Raw genomic sequence first — 21,986 nt, forward strand, 5'->3', positions numbered from 1 at the left:
TCTAAAGGCATCATCATTAAGCAATTTATTGTTAAATTTCCATAACTCCCAGCTAAATGCATTGCTTCGTTTTTTGGTGCCGAATAAGCATTGCACCAAACAGTGATCCGTGAATGTCATAGGCACAACTCGGTATTCATTGCATAAAGGAATCAAATCCAGCGACGCGTAAATTCTGTCCAGACGCGCGTGGCTAGAACCTTGGAAGTGCGTGTACTGAACGGCACGCGGTCCTTCCAAGCAATCAGCCACATCCTCCATATTCCATTCGCTTGTTAACTGGCATAACATTTCAGTGCTCTTGTCTCTGAATCCGCGTGTGCTGGTTTTGTCTCGAGCATTCAGTACACAGTTAAAATCGCCCAGCAATACTACCTGCCTTTCCGTACTTAACTGCTGCATAACATTCTCGAAAAACACTGTTCTTTCCTCCACACAGTTAGGAGCGTACACACAAATAATGCGCCACTCAACACCGCTGTATACACAATCAGCCACTACACACCGTCCAGAAGAGCATGAGGAGTAGCCCTTTACAACCAGACCAGGCAGCTTTTTGACAAACAATACACACCCGGCCGATGTCCCAACTGCGTGGCTAACAATGGCGTAAAATCTAGCCGTGAAACGTCGCACCATGCTCTGGTCTCTTCCTCCCCGTCAACCTTAGTTTCTTGCACGGCAAGCACGTCAATATCGTGGTCAATTAAGAGCCGATGCATCTGGCTCTGCTTCTTTTTGCCTGCCAATCCCCTGACATTTAACGTGGCTACTCTTAAGGTGGTTTCGGGCGCCATTTTCATCAAGGGTGAAGAGACCGAAAGCATGGTGCTTACCTTTCCCGTCTAGCGCGTTGCTAGACGCCGTCGTTTGATCCATCCCCGTCCGGTGCGAGCGGCTGACCCGGCAGCAGGGGCACTTTATCCGCTACCCGTCTCTCTGATGAAATGTTTGGCCGCGGACGTAGCGTGGACCGCCGGGATTGCCCCGTTTTTGCTGGTGGCTCGTCGACGCTGGGGGCTGACGCCTGGATACCTTCGGGTTCGGACTGTGTGTGGGATCGCTTGGCTGGGGCTGGGACGCCTGGCTTACGAACACCGCTGGTGTCTGAGTGCTCCTCCCCATTATCCTGTTCCATGCCGTTTGAAGGCTCAAGTGACGGGCCTTCCTCATTGCTAGGGAGCTGAGGTGCAGAGTCCGCTCTCCCAACATCCCTCGCAGCATTGCCGCTTTCTGCCGAGTCCACCGACGAATCCGTCTCCCGTGTCTGCGTTCGCACCTCTCCGGCACCCTTCGCCGCCTCCTCCGCCTCGACCACGTCCATGGTGAGCTCCGCCGACCGTTCCGCAGTTCCATGTCCCGCTACCGAAGCGTACGAAAGCACACAGGCTGCCTCGTCATGACCGTAGCGTCTACACTTAGGACAACGCGGCACCTTACATTCTCGTCGAACGTGACCGGTACCACGGCAGCGCAGGCACTGCATCGCTCGCCCAGGCACCACGACAAGGGCCAGCTCTCCGGCCACTCGCAGCTGGTGAGGTAAGTCATCGACCTTAATCCCGGGTTTCAATTTCAGGAGCACAGTCCTCGTGGTGGACCCCTTCTCCCTGACGCCTTGAACTCTCCACCTCTCCCGGGTCACCTCGGTCACCTTCCCAAAAGCCGCAAAAGCCGTCCGTATGTCGTCGTCTGCCACACCGTACAACATCCAGTGAAGTCGCAGCTTCACCTGTTGGTCCTCGGGATCGATAATGAGGCAACGGCGTCCCTTAACTTCGAGCTCCTTGAAAGCCGCCAGTTTCTTCGTTGCTTCTGTGCTGCTTAACGTGACCGCCCAAACATGGTTGATCTGATACGCCCCCAACGCCACAACGTCGGGGAGCGCACCAGCGTTGGCAAGGGCGTCGCGGAAATCCTCGACCCTGTATGGCCTGACTCGCACATCGCCGTGCAAAAAAGCGTGTTAAAAACAACGCGTCCGGTGGGCAAAGTTGGCAGAATAATCTGATATTCGCTATCATCCATGTCCTCAAGCCTGTTTCCGCGGCTGGAAATGGCCGCTATCGCCGCTCCGCTGGAGCACATGATTCTGCCACCGTTCACTACGGTATCCGGAAGTAGAATGATCCACTGCGCCACTCTGCTGTGTTTTTTTTCTTTATTGCCTGATCTGCGGCCAATACAATACATGTTTACATATACACACAATCGTAGTTAAAAGCGCCTGCCAACCTTTGGCTAGCACATGTGTTTAAAAACGCTTCAAGTTAACAAGGTCATCTAACACCGGCAACCATTCTGGTGGGTCTGTTCTCGATTTACATACTTCAGGAATGTACAGTACACTTTCCATAAAGTACTCTCTGGCGGGCCTGGGGTTTAGATCTGCATGATGTACCGCCATCCGAGTGCGCCATATGCCGTGCATGCATAGTAACATTATCATATCATGCGGCACCCCTCCATCGTTTGATGTAGGGAGAAAGCGGATGCCATATGGTGTTAGCGGTAAGTCCTTTTTTAAAGTGCGTTGTAGTATGTCCCACAGAAAAACAGCATCAGAACACTCAAGAAAAATATGATCAATTGTCTCTGGTCTTCAACAATGGAAACAGTTTACTGTCCGCGGAACAAAAATACCTTTCTGCTCGAGCCATGGTTTCACTGGTAGAGTTGCAGTGTGTACTTGAAAAAAGAAGCTTTTTACCGAAGGTCGAACTGGCATCCGCTTTACTCTCTTCAATACATCTTCACCTTTACCTTTTGGATACATCAAGCGATACATTGGCTGTGGCATGCATACATCAACAACATCCTTTTACAATTGCCTTCGGGTTACGTCACCCAGGTATTTTACTGAAAAGCGTGCTTGGAGAAATTGAAAGGACCCAATAACCGCTCGAAGAAATCCGCGCACACTTGATCCCTTAACACGAGTTGAAGACACAACAAAAGATGGCACATGATCACACAGTCGGGTTTGAATCACAGTCCTTAAAAAGGCATCCCCTTGGTCTCGCACGAACAAAAACCTCGAAACCACTTGTTTCAAGAACAAGTGAGCCAAAACCAGCCCGCCCCCTTTTACTGTACGAAAAAGGTTCGTGCGGCTTGTGCGCTCCCATGTCGACCTCCATATAAATACTGCGAACACCCTATGTAGCTTTTGTATGCTCCCCTCGATGCACACATGACTTGCAGAACATACCAAATTCTCGCTATGAGAAACAGGTTACAGACAGTTGACCTCGCGAAGATGGATAGGTCCCGCCCACCAAACTTCGCGGTTTTTTCTTTGAGCTGCTCTGCTTCCAGTTTCCAATATTCCGACGTGTCTTTATAGTGTTGTAGGGGTACACCGAGATACTTCGTTGGCGAGCGTGACCATTTCATGTTTTCAAAACGTACTCGCGTGGGACCCCATTCCCCATGCCAGATTCCTATAGATTTTTCCCAGTTAATGCTGCTTCCCGTCATCCTGCAGAACTTTGTTGCTGCGCTTACCGCGTTAGTGATACTGGTCTCATCAGTGCAGAATACAGCTATGTCGTCCGCGTATGCTAAAAGTTTAACTTCACTTGAGGAAAATCGATAACCGGTGATAGCTTGTTGGTTATAATGCTTAAACAAAAGGGCTCCAAAAACAAGGCAAATAGTAAAGGCGACAAGGGACACCCTTGCTTAACAGATGATTTTACTTGAAATGGAGTGGTTAATGCCTTATTGACTACAATCCTGGTGAACATGTTAGTATAGCATAACTTAATTCCTTCTATTAGTACCTTCCCGACGTTCACATGTTGCAAGATACTGAACAGGATTTTGTGAGCGACTTTATCGAACGCTTTCTCTAAGTCTAACTGTATCATTGCTACCCTCTCACAGTACGCATCACAACACTCTAGGATAGTTCTAGTCACGTGGATGTTTGTTTGAATAGAACGCCCCCTGATACCACACGTTTGGTGTGTCCCTACCAACGTCTGTATTGCGCGTTGGAGTCTTTTGCCTACTATTTTCGCAAAGATCTTATAGTCTGTATTTGCAAGCGTTATCGGTCGGTATGCTCGTACTGACAACAGCGTAGTAGGATCGTCCGATTTGGGAAACAGCACCATATGACTGTGCCTAAAAGACGGAGGCAATTGCCTTATGCTGTATGCTTCTTCTATTACGTGGTGTAGGACTATAGCGAACTCGTCTTTAAACGCTTTATAAAACTCGGCGCCGAACCCGTCAGGTCCCGGCGCTTTGCCTGAGTTTAATTCGTCTATTGCACACACTACTTCTGTAACGATAATTGGCGCTTCTAAACTTGCTTTCATCTCATCATCTATTTGCGGCATGAGCCTTAAGAAATGCGTTTCAAACCCTTCTTCCAGTTGTTGCTCCCGACCAAGTAATTCACAGTAATAATCGACAAAAGCGCGTTGTATCGCCTGGTTATCTCGCACAACCTTGTCCCCGAACGTTATCGCTCTTATTTCGTTGCGCGTAGCATAACTTCTTTCGTCTGATAAGGACCGTTTTGTTGGAGCTTCACCCATGTACAGAGTTTCTGCGCGCGCACGGATTACCGCTCCCCTGTATCTGTCTACGTCGATTATTTCGAATTCGCTCTTTACTTCCTTGACTTCCTTACTGAATCGGCCTGGCGACGATGCTTCGGCGCTTAAATAAAAATCCAACTTAGTACGCAGTTCATTTTTTTTCTTCCTTTTGTTTTTACTCATTACACCGGAACTTTCGATCGCAATCATTTTCGCCTCTTGTTTAAACAGTTCCCATGCCTCACTGTAGCTTTCCTGTCTACGAACAAGCAAGTCGTCAATTTTTCTTTGAATTTTTTTTTAACAAATGATTCATCATCGAGAATCTGTGCGTTGAATTTCCACAGATCCCAGTTGAATTTGGGCGGTTTTCTCGGACCCAGCATCACCATGACCAAACTGTGGTCACTGAAAGAAACGTTTTTAACACCATACTCGGTGCACACAGGTACTACTGTTGCAGATACATAAATTCGATCCAGTCTGGCGAGGCTGCCTCGCTGGTGATGGGTAAACCATTGTGATGTTGGATTCGACATAAATAACCCTACATCTTCTAGTCCGCGGTCGTCAACCAGCTCGTTCAAAAACAACGAACTCGCATCTCGAACAGGCGCCTGCCTAGTTCGGTCTTCGCATCGGCATACACAATTAAAATCACCCATCATTACGACGATCATTTCATCTGTGTTTAGGTGGCGCTCAACTGACTCGAAAAACATTTTGCGTTCACCCTCCTTATTTGGAGCGTATAAACAAATGACTCTAAACTTGTTACTTTGCATTATAAATTCACACACTATTAGACGGCCACTGCCACAAGTATAAACACTTTCAATGGTTGCTTCCAAGGACTTTTTAACAAAAAGGCCACAGCCACCCGCTGTGCCAGTAGCGTGCGAAATGCACACAATATAATGTGCTCTGAAAGGTTCCACCATGCGGTTTGTTGCTTCCTCACTTTCAACTTTTGTCTCTTGAATAGCAATGACGTCGAGGTTGTTTTCCATGAAAAGCCGACTTAGTTGACACTGCCTTCTCCGAGTAGACAAGCCGCGCACATTCAGCGTGGCCACATGCACACTTGTTTCTATGTTCACTGCCATTTTTTTTCTCAAGGAGCTCCCGAACCGCATGGTGTTACCTTCGACTTTGGAGCCCCCGATCGAAATCTCATTTTCTCCACCTTGCACAGTCTTTTGCAGCCTACAGTTCATAGACACGGCGCTTATTAAATCGCCGCGAGAAGCTGTCCCTGCCGTAGCCATCGTACCCTCGTTGGCGGCTCCGACACTCACTTGGCTGAGGATCACGTCGGTGGCATCACCGACGGTTTCCGCTCGGGTCTCGGCTCGGGCGGAATTTTGGGTGCCACTCTCAAAGACGGCCTTCGGTTGGGCAGAGCTTTCACTGGTGGCTCCTCGTTGGCTTCGTGTCCTTTGCCGTGCAAATCGTTGCTGCTTTCGGCGTGAAGTCGTTTCATTGCTGTTGGCATGGTTGGCATCACGGCGTCTTTTTCCTGAGTTTTCCCAGGCGATGCACAAGTAGCTTCGCTCCTATTTCCACCATTCTCGTCCGCAGCGTTTTCCGTCGCAGGAGAAGCTTCCGATATACTCTTTGTTTGCGCGTTACCTGGTCCTTCTGTTTCAGGAGCAAGTGCGGCATCCTTGTCTGCTGTAGGTGGCACGCTCCCTCCACCAGCTGCTTCCTCTGCGTCCACTTGGTCCATGAGATGTTCTGCCTGAACTTCGTTGCCCGCTCTGATACCTGCCACATTAGAGCACATAGCTTCTTCATGGCCGTATCGCTTGCACATGGCACAGCGAGGCACTTTACACTCCCTCCTGATGTGCCCTCGGCTATTGCATCTCAGACATAACGGCGGGCGCCCCGGTGCGACTAGTAGTGCCGTACTTCCAGAAATGCGTATTTGGTGAGGCAAGTCCTCCAGTGTAACACCGGGCTTTATCTTGAGGCCTACAGTGCGGGTAGAGGAACCTTTGTCTGCCATACCCTGAACGCGCCAGCACTCCCGAGAGAGGTCAGTTACTTTGCCGTATGGGGCTAGTGCCACACGAATATCTTCGTCAGGGACGTTATGAAGCACCCAGTAGGGCTTCAGCCGCACATCCTGGTTAGCCGGGTCGATGACAAGGCACCGTTTTCCTTTCACTTGAACCTCGCTAGCTTCCAAAATTTTCCTTGTCGCTTCTAGGCTGTTAAAGGTGACCGCCCACACATCGTTCATCTGGAACGCCCCCAAAGCTAGCACCTCAGGGAGCATTCCGAGACGGACCAGCGTGTCGCGAAAATCTTCCACACGAAAAGGCCTGGCTTTCAAATCGCCATGAAGAAAGACGGTATTCAAAACGCACGCACCTGTTGGCAATTGCGGCAGCACAACTTGATAATCCTGGGCATCACCAGCAAAAAACCTGGGCCCGCTTGCACAAAACAATCTTACGACTGTCTTAGCTAAGTCCAGACTTAACTGGAGTCTAAAGAATAGGCCACTAGCATGGACGCTTAAGACTGGAGTCAAGACTGGGCTTTAGTCCTGACTTGAATAAGTCGCTTGTATGATTACGACTCTAGTGCTGTCTTGGTTAAGACACAAGGACGCCAGGTGTCTAAGTAGAGAAATTAGGGAAATACAGGGATGCGCTGGCACTGTCCCTGCTGTAAGATGTACACATTCCGTCAATTTTGCGTTGTGTAAAATCCGTGCCATTGCTTTTGCTGCTTAAAATTGTGTTACGAGGAAAAATGCCCCAAGTGGTTGCTGAGGCCGTTCTGGGAAGCCACTCTGGTGAACATGAACCCGAAGCGTTCGACGTTCGGAACACGAGCCGTCTTAAATAAGCTCGGTCTTTCTAAAGACACCATTCAAGTCTGGACTTAGCTCGGACTTTATCGTGCAAACCGGCCCTGTTTCCGCGGCCCTCTCGGGCCGCTGACACCGCTCCACCGGAGCTCATGATAACACGTCCGTCACGCTCGGTGGCCGGAAGTGGAATCCCCCGCCACTCTGCTGGACAAGCATCTCGTTAGAAGTGAGAGGTATTTGATTGCAGAAAATAAAGCGATTACAGCTGCTACCGGTTGACGTGCTCGTAACAAAAAAAAAATAAGTAAAACATAGCAGAGCGTGGTTTCGATCCACGGACCTCTGGGTTATGGGCCCAGCACGCTTCCACTGCGCCACTCTGCTGGACAAGCATCTCGTTAGAAGTGAGAGGTATTTGATTGCAGAAAATAAAGCGATTACAGCTGCTACCGGTTGACGTGCTCGTAACAAAAAAAAAATAAGTAAAACATAGCAGAGCGTGGTTTCGATCCACGGACCTCTGGGTTATGGGCCCAGCACGCTTCCACTGCGCCACTCTGCTGGACAAGCATCTCGTTAGAAGTGAGAGGTATTTGATTGCAGAAAATAAAGCGATTACAGCTGCTACCGGTTGACGTGCTCGTAACAAAAAAAAATAAGTAAAACATAGCAGAGCGTGGTTTCGATCCACGGACCTCTGGGTTATGGGCCCAGCACGCTTCCACTGCGCCACTCTGCTGGACAAGCATCTCGTTAGAAGTGAGAGGTATTTGATTGCAGAAAATAAAGCGATTACAGCTGCTACCGGTTGACGTGCTCGTAACAAAAAAAAATAAGTAAAACATAGCAGAGCGTGGTTTCAATCCACGGACCTCTGGGTTATGGGCCCAGCACGCTTCCACTGCGCCACTCTGCTGGACAAGCATCACGTTAGAAGTGAGATATATTTGATTGCAGAAAATAAAGCGATTACAGCTGCTACCGGTTGACGTGCTCGTAACAAAAAAAAAAAATAAGTAAAACATAGCAGAGCGTGGTTTCGATCCACGGACCTCTGGGTTATGGGCCCAGCACGCTTCCACTGCGCCACTCTTTTTTTTTTCTTTATTGCCGTGAAACACAAAACAAAAATACACATGATAAAAAACGTCAACTACACTTGAGCTAACGCGTAAGTGGCTAAAATCTTTTCAAGTGCACTAACTCATCAAAGAGACAATGCCATTGTGGCGGATCCTGCTGCTTCATGAAAGTTTCACGTATATAAACAGCACTTTCAATAAAGTTTTCACGCGAAGATCGTGTATCTATATCTGCATGACGCACCTGCATTCGTGTTTTCCACAAACTATGGAGGCCAAGAAGCATAATTAAATCATAAGGTGCATCATCGTTCTGCACTGGTAGAAATCTTATACCGTAAGGAGTTAATGGAAGCTCCTTTTTAATTGTCCTTTGGAGGACGTCCCATAGAAATACAGCATCCCAACACTGTAAGAAAACGTGTTCAATTGTTTCCGGTTTTTTGCACAACAGGCAATTTGTTGTCCATGGGACGAAGATACCTTTTTCATTCAGCCAGGTTTTAACAGGGAGCGTATTAGAGTGAAGTTTGAAAAGGAATGTTTTAGCTGATGGCCTCACGGGCATCTTCTTAACTCTTTTCAAAACGTCCTGCCCTGGGCCTCCACAGTGTAATGCCCGGTAAAAAGGCACCGGCAGCATCACGTCAATGAGATCTTTATACAGTTTTTTTCTAGGAACGTTGTAAAGGTAATCAAAAGAAAACCGCACTTCAAGCAACTTGCACGAAAAAACAACCTCGCGCAGGTAGCCAGTCACAGTACCAGGCATGTTTTCACATGACACAATCCATTCAGGGAGCAGCCTCTGTAATCGCACTTGCATCACGGTTCTTAAAAAGGTATCTTTTTGATCACGGAGGAATATAAACCGCGAAACCACCTGACGCAAGAACAGATGTGCAAGGCCAAGCCCGCCCCTTTTAACAGAAATAAACAAATTCGTCCGGGCGGTTTTTTCCCATGTGTATGCCCAAATAAAAACAGCAAAAACGCGGTGCATTTTCTGAATTGAGGTTCGTGAGACACACAACACATTCATGAGGTACCACAGCCTCGAAATAAGAAAAACATTGCAAATAGAAGCGCGCGAAAATATTGAGAGTTGCCTTCCTTGCCAGGCATCCGCTTTTTCTTTCGCTCTGGATGTTTCTTCCATCCAGTGCACGTTGGGACCTTGATAACATTCTAAAGGCACGCCTAGATATCGTGTTGGGAGAGCAGACCATCGCAGCTTACAGAAGAAATCAGGTGTCACGTCCCAATCACCGTGCCAAAACCCAGAGCTTTTCTCCCAATTGATCTTACATCCCGTTTGATCACAAAATGTTTGGACGACACTCGTGGCTTCACAAATGCTCTTTCTAGTTGCACAAAACACTGCTATGTCATCGGCATATGCTAGCATTTTCACGTGTGCTGATTGCAGCTTGAACCCTAAAATGCGATCGCTATCAATGATAGCCAAGCAAAGTGGCTCTAAATACAGTGCAAACAGCAGGGGTGAGAGTGGGCAGCCCTGCCTTACCGATGAACGTACTGCGATGCTGTCAGTCAGTTCACCATTCACTATAATACGGGTCGTGCAGTTCGCATACGCCATTTTAACACCCTCCACTATGACGTCACCAAGGTTAGAATGCTCCAAAATGGAAAACAGAATTTCGTGAGAAACACGGTCAAAGGCTTTCGCCAAATCTAACTGCATCATGGCTATCTGACCACCGAGTGCATCAACACATTCTAGTACGGTTCTTGCGACATGTATATTCGTGGCAATGGATCGACCCTTGATGCCGCACGTTTGATGAGACCCAACCAATTTCTTTATTACGCTTTGCAGTCGTTTTGCTAAAACCTTCATGTACACCTTGTAGTCAACATTGGTGAGGCTAATCGGTCGATATGACCCCACCAACAGACGTTTCTCCGGATCATCTGTCTTGGGTATTAGAACAATGTGCGATGTAGAGAAAGACAATGGGACAGTATTACGTTCATAAGCTTCAGTGATTACACAGAGCAAAAACTGAGCCGCATACTGCTGAAACGTTTTAAAGAAGGCAGCGCTTAGGCCATCCGGCCCAGGGGCCTTCCCAGTTGTCAGGTCATCTATTGCAGATACTATCTCCTGCAACGTTATCGGTGTTTCTAGGCGCGCTTTACTTTCGTCATCCAGTGCAGGCATCAGTCTCAGAAAATCTGTTTGAAAGCCGCCTACAGTCTGAGGCTTAGCGCTAAGCAGTTCTTCGAAGTGCTCTGCTACCGCACGCTGAATATCTTTAGCGTCTTCTGTGATATGGCCGGCATACCTTATACTCCTTATTTCTTTCTAGCAGGCGTATCTTTTCTCGTCTGCTAGCGCTCGTTTTGTCGGAACTTCTCCAGCCCAAAGTTTTTCAGCCCTTGCACGTATGACAGCCGCTGTGTATCTTTCGCTGTCGATTGTTTCCAACTCACTTTTTATCTCTCGTATTTTACTGGCGAAATGCCCTGGCACTGAACTTTCCATGCTCAAAAAAAACTGGAGTTGTTCATTCAGTTCTTTTTCTTTCTCTTTATGCCGCACCTTACTGCTCTTTTCTATGGATTTCAATTTGACCCACTCTTTGAAGCTGTCCCATTCCTCTGCAAAACTTACTGGTCGCATAGCAAGACGATTTTCAAACTCGGTCTTAACTTCCGTAAGGAACTCTTCATCGGCAAGAAGTTTGGCATTCATTTTCCATAGGTACCAGTTAAAGCGCGATTTCTTTCCTTTGCGACCAAACACTGCACTCACGAGACAATGATCGCTGAAAGACACAGGTTTGACCTCATATGCAGTACATAGGGAAACAAGATCTACCGAGGCATACACCCTGTCCAATCTAGCATGGCTGTCACGCTGAAAGTGCGTGAACTCTGGCTGGTTTCCAGTGGAGAACACACTACCAACATCCTCAAGGCCATACTCATGCACAAGTGCATTCAACAGCTCGGAGCTTCTGTCTCTTCGAGGTTTACACTTCGCCGCTCGGTCCACAGCTGCGCACACACAGTTGTAGTCACCAAGTACAAGCAAGATTTTGTCAGTCTTCAGCCACACCTCAATAGACTCAAAAAACAATTCACGCTCACATCCTGAATTGGGAGCATACACACACACAACACGCCAGCATAAATTAGAGTAGGTAAAATCGGTAACCAAAAGCCGACCGCTTGGACAGGCAAAAACGGACTCTACGCTTACTCCAGCGTGTTGCGTATAAATAAAAGGCATCCACCCGATACACCAACAGAATGGCATACACACACATAAAAGTTTGTTTGAAAAGAAGCCACCATACGGTCAGTGCTTTCTTGGCTCTCAATCTTTGACTCTTGCACAGCTGCTATATATATATCATTATCCAAAAGGAGGCGACTGAGTTGGCATTGTCGCCTTCTCGCTCCCAGTCCTCTGACATTCAAAGTAGCTACATGTACCGGCGAATTAAGCTTGAGAGTCATGTATTAGAGAGAGACGCCCGTACCCGCATGGTGCCTACCTTCATGGTTGCATGGCTTCTGCTTCTGACGAACAGCGGCGTATGTATGCATGTAATGTCCTCCCAGCAGAATGTCGGGATGCATTCAAACGAAGTCCAAGCACATTGTTTCATTTTTGCTCACACACGCACCACTTGGTTGCAGAAGGTTCCTGACGCTGGTCGGTAGGCAGCCGACCCACAAATCGTTCAGGGCACCACAAAAACTACGGAGGCGGTTTCCCCGCCTGCCGCGTGTCGGCCGAGAAGTTCGGCTTCGGTCTTAACGTGGCTCTTCGGATGCCAGAAGTTTTCGGCGGCGGCTCACCACAAACACCGCCTGGCAGCTGAGTCTCCTCCACGCTTTCCTCATGCGGACGTTTCGCGGCAATTGAGGCTGCTGTCTCCGGCCCAACCTCCATGGCATCAGTAAAGGAAGGCTCAGTACTGAGATGATCCTCAGCGTCGGAAAATTTGGCTACGTCTTCTGACACTTCCTTTGATGCGCTTTCATGGTCCTGGGATGGTACGTTCAAGACATGCCGAGTTTCATTCATTTCATTTGAGACCGTCACCTTATTCTTTGTTAAAACCGTCATGGAAGGCGCGTCCTGTTTCGTTGACTGGCCTCTAATGTCAGCAGCCTCCTCCTCCATAATTAACTCGGACGAGTCTTCGCTGGTCCCAGGTCCGGCAATGCTAGCGTAGGTTCGTGCACACTGGCTGTCTTCATGCCCGAACCGTCGACAAGTTCCGCAGCGAGGAACCCGGCACTCTTTGCGGATGTGACCCGTACCCCGGCAGCGTAGGCACAACGGGGGTCTGCCTGGCACGATGACGAGCGCGAGCTCGCCGCTAACATTCAACTGATGCGGCAGGTCGTCGAGCTTCATGCCAGCTTTCAGCTTCAGCGTTACGAGTCTAGCTGTAGAGCCCTTTTCTAGCATACCTTTAACACGCCAACGCTCCCGGGAAACTTCCGACACCTTTCCGTAAGGCGCAAATGCAGCACGAACATCTTCATCTGGCACGTTGTGTAGTAGCCAGTGAAGCTTGAGTCGCACGTCCTGGTTCGCCGGGTCAATCACCAAACAGCGACCGTTTTTCACAGACAGCTCACCTACACTGACAATCTTGTTGACGGCTTCAGTATCCTTGAGAGTGACGGCCCAGACGTGGCTCATCCGATACGCCCCCATAGCGATAACATCGGGGATTAGCGAGTGTTGTGCTAAAGCATCCCGGAAATCTTCCACCCGGTACGGGCGGGCCCTGATATCGGCGTGCAAAAAAACGGTATTCAAAACAAACCGACCGGTTGGAAGTGCAGGCAAAACGACCTGGTAAGTGTTGTCCTGTTCAGCAGTCCTGTTACCGCGGCCTGACATGGCCGCTGAAGCCGCTCCTGAGGAGCCGTGCATCCTGCGTCCGTTCACTGGCGTGGCCGGAAGCAGAATCCTCCACTGCGCCACTCTGCTCGACAAGCATCTCGTTAGAAGTGAGAGGTATTTCATTGCTGAAAATAAAGCGATTACAGCTGCTACCGGTTGACGTGCTCGTAACAAAAAAAAAAAATAAGTAAAACATAGCAGAGCGTGGTTTCGATCCACGGACCTCTGGGTTATGGGCCCAGCACGCTTCCACTGCGCCACTCTGCTGGACAAGCATCTCGTTAGAAGTGAGAGGTATTTGATTGCAGAAAATAAAGCGATTACAGCTGCTACCGGTTGACGTGCTCGTAACAAAAAAAAATAAGTAAAACATAGCAGAGCGTGGTTTCGATCCACGGACCTCTGGGTTATGGGCCCAGCACGCTTCCACTGCGCCACTCTGGTTTTTTTTTTTTTTTTTTTCTTTATTACCGACTTGGCAACTACAAAGAACGATGAAAAGTCGCATGGAATTAAAAACACAAGTCACTTTCTTACAGGTTTCTTGTGATAAAATGGATTAGGTGACATGAGCTTGTCCAAGACTGGCAGCCAATCCGGGGGTTCAGATTGCCCTCCGAAAACATCACGCGTGTACATTACACTTTCAACAAAGTATTGATGGGCTGGGTGTACGACAACATGCTCATGCCGAACATCCATCCGCGTTCTCCATATGCTGTGCATACACAAGACCATCAATAAATCACTGGGCACTTCTCCTGGCTGGGCGCATGGAAGGTAGCGTATGCCAAACGGCGTTATTGGTAAGTCCTTTTTAATAGTGCGCTGCAGCACGTCCCACAAAAAAACCGCATCGTGACAATCAAGGAAAATATGCTCTATGGTTTCCAGCTTTTTGCAAATTAAACAGTCAGCAGACCAAGGCACGAAAAGGCCTTTGCTTTCCAGCCATGGCTTCACCGGAAGAGTGCCGGTATGCAATTGAAAAAAGAAAGATTTAGCGGACGATCTGATGGGCATTCTTTTCACTCTCTTCAACACGTCCCGCTCCGGACCCAAAGCATATACAGCGCGATAAAGAGGCACAGGTAAAAAGGTTTCCAATAAATATTTGTACAGCCTTTTTCGCGTAACAGTACACATATACTCATTTGAAAATCTCGCCTTCACTATTTGGAAGGACGCGACAACTTCGCGAAGAAAAGCACTTAGAGCCACTGTCCCTGTAGACATAGTCGAAACTACATATTCCGGCAGTGAATCACGCAATCGCACTTGGATTACCGTTCTAAGAAAAACATCGCTTTGTTCGCGCAAAAAAAAGAACCTGGTTACAATCTGCTTTAAGTATAAATGGGACAATCCCAGTCCACCGTTATGCACCGTATGAAAAAGATTGCATCGACTGGTACGCTCCCATGTTGAAGCCCACACAAACGTGGCAAATACCCTATGCAGTTTTTGAACAGAGATTCTTGACATAGATGACACTTGCAGCATGTAAAAAAGTTTTGCAACTAGGAACATATTGCAAACGGTAGCTCTTGCGAACATAGAAAAGTTATGTCCTCCCCATTTGTTTGTTTGGGTTTTCACTTGCTCAACTTCCCCGGCCCAACATTCGTTGCTTTCACGGTAATGCTTTAGTGGCACACCAAGGTAATTGCCTGGCGTTGTTGTCCATTGCATACTGGAGAACAGTTCAGGCGCGTATTGCCAGTTTCCGTGCCAAAATCCTAAACACTTTGCCCAACTAATTTCACTTCCACTTGCAGTGCAAAAAGCAGTGGCTTCTTTTACAACTTCTTGCACGCTCTCATGGTCAGTACAAAAAACCGCAATATCGTCCGCGTATGCCAAAACCCGAACTTCACTTTGAAAAAATCTATAACCGCGTATGTTTGGCCTTGCAAGTAATCTTAAACAGAAAGGCTCCAGATAAAGCGCAAACAAAAGGGGAGACAGAGGACAGCCCTGCCTTACTGACGACTGGACAGGTATACGATCGGTTAAATGCTTATTCACGACCAGTCTCGCTGAACAGCACTCGTAAACCATTTTCACGCCATTTGTAATCATGGAACCAGCATTGACATACTCTAAAACAGAGAAAAAAATTTCATGTACCACTTTATCAAATGCTTTGCGGAGGTCTAATTGCATCATGGCTACGTGGTCATGCATCGCGTCACAACATTCGAGTACACTCCTTGCTGCGTGTATGTTAGTAAAAATGGTCCTTCATTTTATACCGCATGTCTGATGTGGGCCTACAAGAGAAGTAATTACACTTTGGAGTCTTCGCCCTAATACTTTCATGTAAATTTTATAGTCAACATTCGTTAGACTTATAGGACGGTAAGACGCTACAGACTGAAGCTTAACTGGGTCATCTGTTTTCGGGATTAGTACAACGTGTGACATTCGAAAAGACGGAGGAGGTACGTTCTTTTCGTAGCATTCACTAATTACTCTTTCCAGTAAAACAGCCATTTCATTGGGAAAGGCCTTGTATATGGCAGCACCAAGACCATCTGGTCCGGGTGACTTATTGGAATTTAATTCCCCGATAACGGCCTCAATTTCCTCGGAAGTAATACTTGCTTCAAGTGTCTGCGCAACTTCGTCTTCCACTCTTGGCATCAGCGACAGAAAGTCTTTTCTGAAGCTTTCGATGTCCGGTGTTTTCAGGCTAAACAATTCCCTGTAAAATTCTACAAACGCCCGTTCAATCGTTTTCTTTTCCGAGGTAACTACGTTCTGATAGCAGATTTCTTTTATCTCTTTTGACACTGCGTACCGTTTTTCATCACTAAGTGCCCTTTTTGTGGGCGTCTCTCCGAGCCACAATTTTTCGCTGCGTGCCCTTATCACCGCACCGCGATACTTCTCTTCGTCTATCACCTCAAGTTTGGTTTTTATCTTTTTTATATCTTGGGCGAACAAGCCAGGCTTAACGCTCTCCATGCTAAGCATGTATTCAAGTGTGCTACGAAGTTCTTTTTCTTGTTCTCTTTCTTTACGTCGGAGAGTGCATGCTCGGTCAATAGCAGCTATCTTTATATCGCACTTAAACTGCTCCCATGCTTGTATAAAATTAGAGTCATTTTGCAACAGATGCGTAATATATTCTTTCACTTTAGTGGTAAACTCTTCATCCAGCAGCAGCTTTTCATTAAATTTCCATAGCTCCCAATTGAACTTTGTTGCCTTACTTTTCATGCCTAGAGTAATCATTACGAGGGAATGGTCACTAAAGCTCATGGGAAGTGTTTGATATTCCGAGCACAAGGGCACACAATCAATAGGAACATATATTCGGTCCAACCTTGCATGACAGCTACCTTGAAAGTGCGTGAACAATGCTTGACCTTCATGCGTCAGTATACAGCCAGCATCTTCAAGCTCTGCCTCATTATCAATGTCAATAAGTAACTCTGCACTTTTGTCACGAAGGACACGGTCTGTTGTTCTATCTTCCGGTCTACAGACACAGTTGAAGTCTCCAAGCAGGAGAACACGCCTCTCATGTATTAGGAAGGATTCCATATAGTGAAAAAACTCTTCGCGCTCAGACGTTCTAGTAGGCGCATAAACACAGATCACTCTCCAGTCCAATCCAGAAAAACTGAAATCACATATCAAAAGCCGACCACTCTCACACGAGAACACAGACTGTACGCACTGTATACAATTTCGAATGAAAATGACACATCCCCCCGATCTTCCAACCGCATGACAAACGCAAACACTATATCTAGAACGATATATTTCAGCCATTTTATCTGTTTGTTGTTCGCTTTCCATTTTGCTCTCTTGAACTGCTAGCACATCAATTTCATTTTCCAGCAGAATGCGGTTCAGCTGCAGTTGTCTCCGACGCGTTGACAGCCCCCTCACATTTAGCGTGGCTACGCGTAAGCTAGTGGATAAATTGGTCGCCATCTCAAGAAATTATAAATCGCGAAACATATATCACTCACATCGCTTTTGCAGAAAGACAGCATTGCGGTTGATCTGTTGCACGGGATGACCATTCTTCCTTTTTGGCGAGTCCGTCCGTCGTTCCAAGCGCTGCTCCCGATCATGGACCGGGCTTGCAACGTCTCGACCGGAAAGGGTACCCCCGCTATGGCGGAGGCACAGGTGACACAGTTCTCCGGTCTGGGGGAACGTTTGGCCTTGGCTTGAAGGACGCCCGGCGAAGGGGGGCCGCCTTCAGTGGAGGCTGTCCGCTTTCCGCTCCTCCTTGGGTTGATTCCTCGTTGACACTGTCTTCATGCACCCGCTTCACAGGCAAGGTAGAAGCAGCTGGCATCTCAGCTTCAGTGTTCCCCTGTTCCTCACTGTGTTGCGTAGCCAAAGCTGGGCTTGCAGCACTGGCATTGCCGTCTTCTTTCGTGGGTGTCTCGGTCTCAGTAACATTTGACAACGGAACTATCAAATCTGATTCACGGTGTTCTTTCAGAGCAGGGGTCTTCTCAGAGGATTGTTCTTTCTGCTCTGCATCCTCAGTGATTCCACTGCTAGCTTCCTCGGCGTCCACTGCGTCCATCAAGTGCTCGCCTGCCACTTCACACGGCACGGGGCCTGCAACGTTGGCATACGTGCGCACACACTGCGACTCGTCATGGCCGTAGCGACGACACAGCCCGCAGCGCGGCACACGACAATCACGCCGTATATGTCCTTTCCCCCGGCACCGAAGGCAAAGCGGGGCTCTGCCTGGCACGTGGACGAGTGCGACGTCCTCGGCGACCCGAAGCTGATGCGGCAGGTCCTCAATGGTCACGCCCACTTTTAGCTTCAGCGTGACCGTTCGTGTCGTTGAAGCCTTGTCGACACACCCTTGCACCTTCCACTTTTCTCTTGATATTTCGGTGACTTTTCCAAAAGCCGCCAACGCCGCTCGCACATCATCGTCGTGCACGCCGTGAAGCAGCCAGAAAAGTTTTAGCCTGATGCCTTGGTTGCAGGGGTCAATGACCACGCATCGGTGCTCCTTCACTTCAAAAGCTTCGGCTTGCAAAATCTTCGCTTTCGCCTCTTCCCCTTTAAACGTTACAGCCCACACATGATTCATCTGATATGCCCCGAGGGCAACCACTTCCGGCAGCAGTGAAAGACGAGCGAGGGAGTCTCGAAAGTGCTCCACCCGGTACGGCCTGGCTTTTATGTCGCCATGCAAAAAAACAGTATGTAAAACACTCGAACCTGTAGGCAGATGCGGCAGAACCAGTTCATAATCCTTGGCAGGCCTTTCCGTACTCCTGATACCACGGCCCAGCTGGGCCGCTGAATCCGCTCCTTGGGAGCCCATGATGAACACGTCCGTCACGCTCGGTGGCCGGAAGTAGAATGACTGCGCCACTCTGGTGGACAATCATCTCGTTAGAAGTGATAGGTATTTGATTGCAGAAAATAAAGCGATTACAGCTGCTACCGGTTGACGTGCTCGTAACAAAAAAAAAATAAGTAAAACATATCAGAGCTTGGTTTCGATCCACGGACCTCTGGGTTATGGGCCCAGCACGCTTCCACTGCGCCACTCTGGTGGACAATCATCTCGTTAGAAGTGATAGGTATTTGATTGCAGAAAATAAAGCGATTACAGCTGCTACCGGTTGACGTGCTCGTAACAAAAAAAAATAAGTAAAACATATCAGAGCGTGCTTTCGATCCACGGACCTCTGGGTTATGGGCCCAGCACGCTTCCACTGCGCCACTCTGCTTTTTTTTTTCTTTATTGCATGGAAAAACTTCCGTAAAAAGGAACAACTCCACTTAAACATGTCCATGTCTAAAGTTACCAGGCTGCTTAATACGAGCCCGTCATATCCTCACCCGACAATGCACAATCATCAGAACATCAAACGTCTGGGAGACATACACATGCGTCTAGATACGGCATCCAGTTTGGAGGTTCTTCACCTGCAGCATATACACTTCTCACCAAAGCACACTGCTCCCGAAACACGGATTTCGACGATCTTGGTGGCTCTGCATGCCTGTCGATCATGCGGCTTTTCCAAAGGCTGAACAGTCCCATCAACACAAATAGTTCGTAAGGCACGAGAGAGTTTTTGTCAGGAGGCAAAAATCTAATTGTATAAGGCGTAATTTCAATGTCCTTTTTAAGAGTTCTTTGTAGTATGTCCCAAAAGAACATAGCATCACGGCACAGAATAAAGCAATGATCAATTGTCTCAGGCACGTTACAGAGACGACAATTTACCGACCAGGGCACAAACATCTCCTTATTGTGAAGAAATGTCTTGACAGGCAACGTCGCTGTATGTAATTTGAAAAAGAACGTTTTTGCAGCTGCCTGATTACACATTTGCCTAACACGCTTTAGAACAGTGGTGTCCAAAAACCCCAGATAAGGCTGCCGATACAACGGTGTAGGGAACAAAGACTCAGTGAGAGCCTGGGTCATCTGCTTTCTCGAGAGGCTATACAGGTAATCTACAGAGAAACGCACAGTGAGAAAATTGAAAGTGTCAGCAACCTCCTTAAGGATTCCCCATAAACGCCCCTCACGAGCCTGCCCAGTTGGTGCGAATAAGTAAGGCAAATGTGGACTAAGGCGCCTAATGAGCACAGTTACAAGAAACGGATGGTTTGCCGATTTCAAAAAGAAAAAACGGGAGACAAGTTGATGCACAAACAAGTGAACAAGGCCCACTCCACCAGACTCTAAGGGAAGAAACAAGTTGTCACGCCGCATGGGCTCCTATTGAGAGCGCCACACAAATGTTGCAAATATTCTGTGTATAACTTGTACTTTGCTCCTCGCACAATGCAGGACTTGAAGGACATACGCAAGCTTTGCGGACAAAAATATGTTACATACCTGTGCCCTAGCAAACACTGAGAGTTCCCTACCCATCCAAGCCTGCGTTTGTCGCCGCATAGGTACGATTTGTGAATCCCAGTAGGCTGCGCTGTTACGAACTTGGTGCAGCGGAACCCCTAGGTACTGAAGAGGACACAAGTCCCAGCATATGCCTCCAAACTGGCTTGGTCTAGTGCCCCAGTGTCCCAACCAAAAACCTTTGGATTTATCTAAATTAAGGGCAGCGCCTGATACATCGCAGAACTGTTCAGTCAAGTGTAAAGCCTCAAGTACACTCTTTTTGTCAGAACAAAAGAGGGCGATATCGTCCGCGTAAGCTAAAATCTTAACTTCACATTGAGCCAGAGAGAAACCACGGATGGCTGCACTGTTAATTATACCGAGACAGAGGGGTTCCAGATATAAGCCAAACAACAGTGGAGACAGTGGACATCCTTGACGAGCAGATGATTCCAGTGGTATTGGTTTCGTTAGCTCCAAATTAACAAATAGTCTTGTGTACGAGTTCATATAGCACAGCCTTATGCCTTTTAGCAAAACGTCACCAATGTTTGTATTCTCCAAGACCGCAAACAAGAAATTGTGCTGAACTTTATCAAACGCCTTCACCAGGTCAATTTGAATCAGAGCTACTTGGCCTGTCTCATCTGATACTGTCTCGATCACTGAACGTGCAATATGGATGTGTGGTTGAATACTGCGCCCTCTGATACCACACACCTGATGCGAACCTATCAAGTCCATGATAATCAGCTGCAAACGAGAACAAAGGACCTTGGCAAAAATTTTGTAATCAACATTACAGAGGGAAATTGGACGATATCCTTCAACAGTTTTCAACCGATTAGTATCTTTGCTTTCGGGAATTAATATTGTGTGGCCTGAATAGAAAGTGGGAGGCAGGAAACCCACATCATAAGATGCTTAGAATACTTCCATCAAAACAGGCGGTAGGCAAGGCGAAAATGTTTTATAAAATTCGCTAGTAATACCATCTGGGCCAGGAGATTTCTGGTTCTGAAGGTCTGAAATGGCTGATTTAATTTCTTCCAAAGTGATGGGTCCCTCTACTACAGCACATTTCTCATCGTCTAGTCGAGGAAAGTTCTCAAGTAAGGAATTATAATCGAAACCCTGATTTGGATCTTTACAACTGCCGAACAGCTTTCGATAATAATCATAGAAAGCAGCAAGAATACTAGGAGCATCACTATATGTGCAACCACCATACTGAATTTCCAATATTTCCTTCGTAAGAGCATTCTCTCTTTCATCACTGAGGGCCCGACGTGAAGGTTGCTCGTCAAGAAACCTTCGAGTCCTAGATCTTATTAGGGCCCCCTTGTATCTTTCCGTCGCAATCTGCGCCACTTTGCTGGACAAGCATCTCGTTAGAAGTGAGAGGTATTTGATTGCAGAAAATAAAGCGATTACAGCTGCTACCGGTTGACGTGCTCGTAACAAAAACAAAAAAAAGTAAAACATAGCAGAGCGTGGTTTCGATCCACGGACCTCTGGGTTATGGGCCCAGCACGCTTCCGCTGCGCCACTCTGCTTTTTTTTTTTCTTTATTGCCTGACTTTGACACAATTACACCGCACTGGAACTCAAAACAACAGGAACAAAGGAATAATATATGTACACAAAGCTAGTTCGCGTTGCCTATCCCCCACTGAGGGGCAGGCATTGTCATGTTAAAATTCCTTGAGCACCGTCAAAGGTTCCAGCCTTGACAGCCACTCAGGAGCACATGGTTGCAATT

The 21,986-nt window shown here is 47.7% G+C and overlaps 5 non-coding genes and 1 pseudogene across 5 annotated transcripts; all 6 read right to left on the reverse strand.

Moving 5' to 3' along the window:
- Positions 1-5,862: 5,862 nt before the first annotated feature.
- The window catches only part of LOC146209835 (uncharacterized), a 36,794-nt pseudogene continuing 20,670 nt past the window's right edge, over positions 5,863-21,986 (reverse strand).
- TRNAM-CAU (transfer RNA methionine (anticodon CAU)) lies at positions 7,693-7,764 on the reverse strand. The gene has a single exon. It is a non-coding gene; the product is annotated as a tRNA-Met (tRNA).
- On the reverse strand, positions 7,871-7,942 carry TRNAM-CAU (transfer RNA methionine (anticodon CAU)). The gene has a single exon. It is a non-coding gene; the product is annotated as a tRNA-Met (tRNA).
- Positions 8,048-8,119, reverse strand: TRNAM-CAU (transfer RNA methionine (anticodon CAU)). The gene has a single exon. It is a non-coding gene; the product is annotated as a tRNA-Met (tRNA).
- On the reverse strand, positions 13,558-13,629 carry TRNAM-CAU (transfer RNA methionine (anticodon CAU)). Its single transcript has one exon. It is a non-coding gene; the product is annotated as a tRNA-Met (tRNA).
- TRNAM-CAU (transfer RNA methionine (anticodon CAU)) lies at positions 21,709-21,780 on the reverse strand. Its single transcript has one exon. It is a non-coding gene; the product is annotated as a tRNA-Met (tRNA).

Source organism: Amblyomma maculatum, chromosome 1, assembly GCF_055883805.1.
Source record: "Amblyomma maculatum isolate TAMU_Amacu chromosome 1, ASM5588380v1, whole genome shotgun sequence".
NCBI lineage: Eukaryota > Metazoa > Arthropoda > Arachnida > Ixodida > Ixodidae > Amblyomma > Amblyomma maculatum.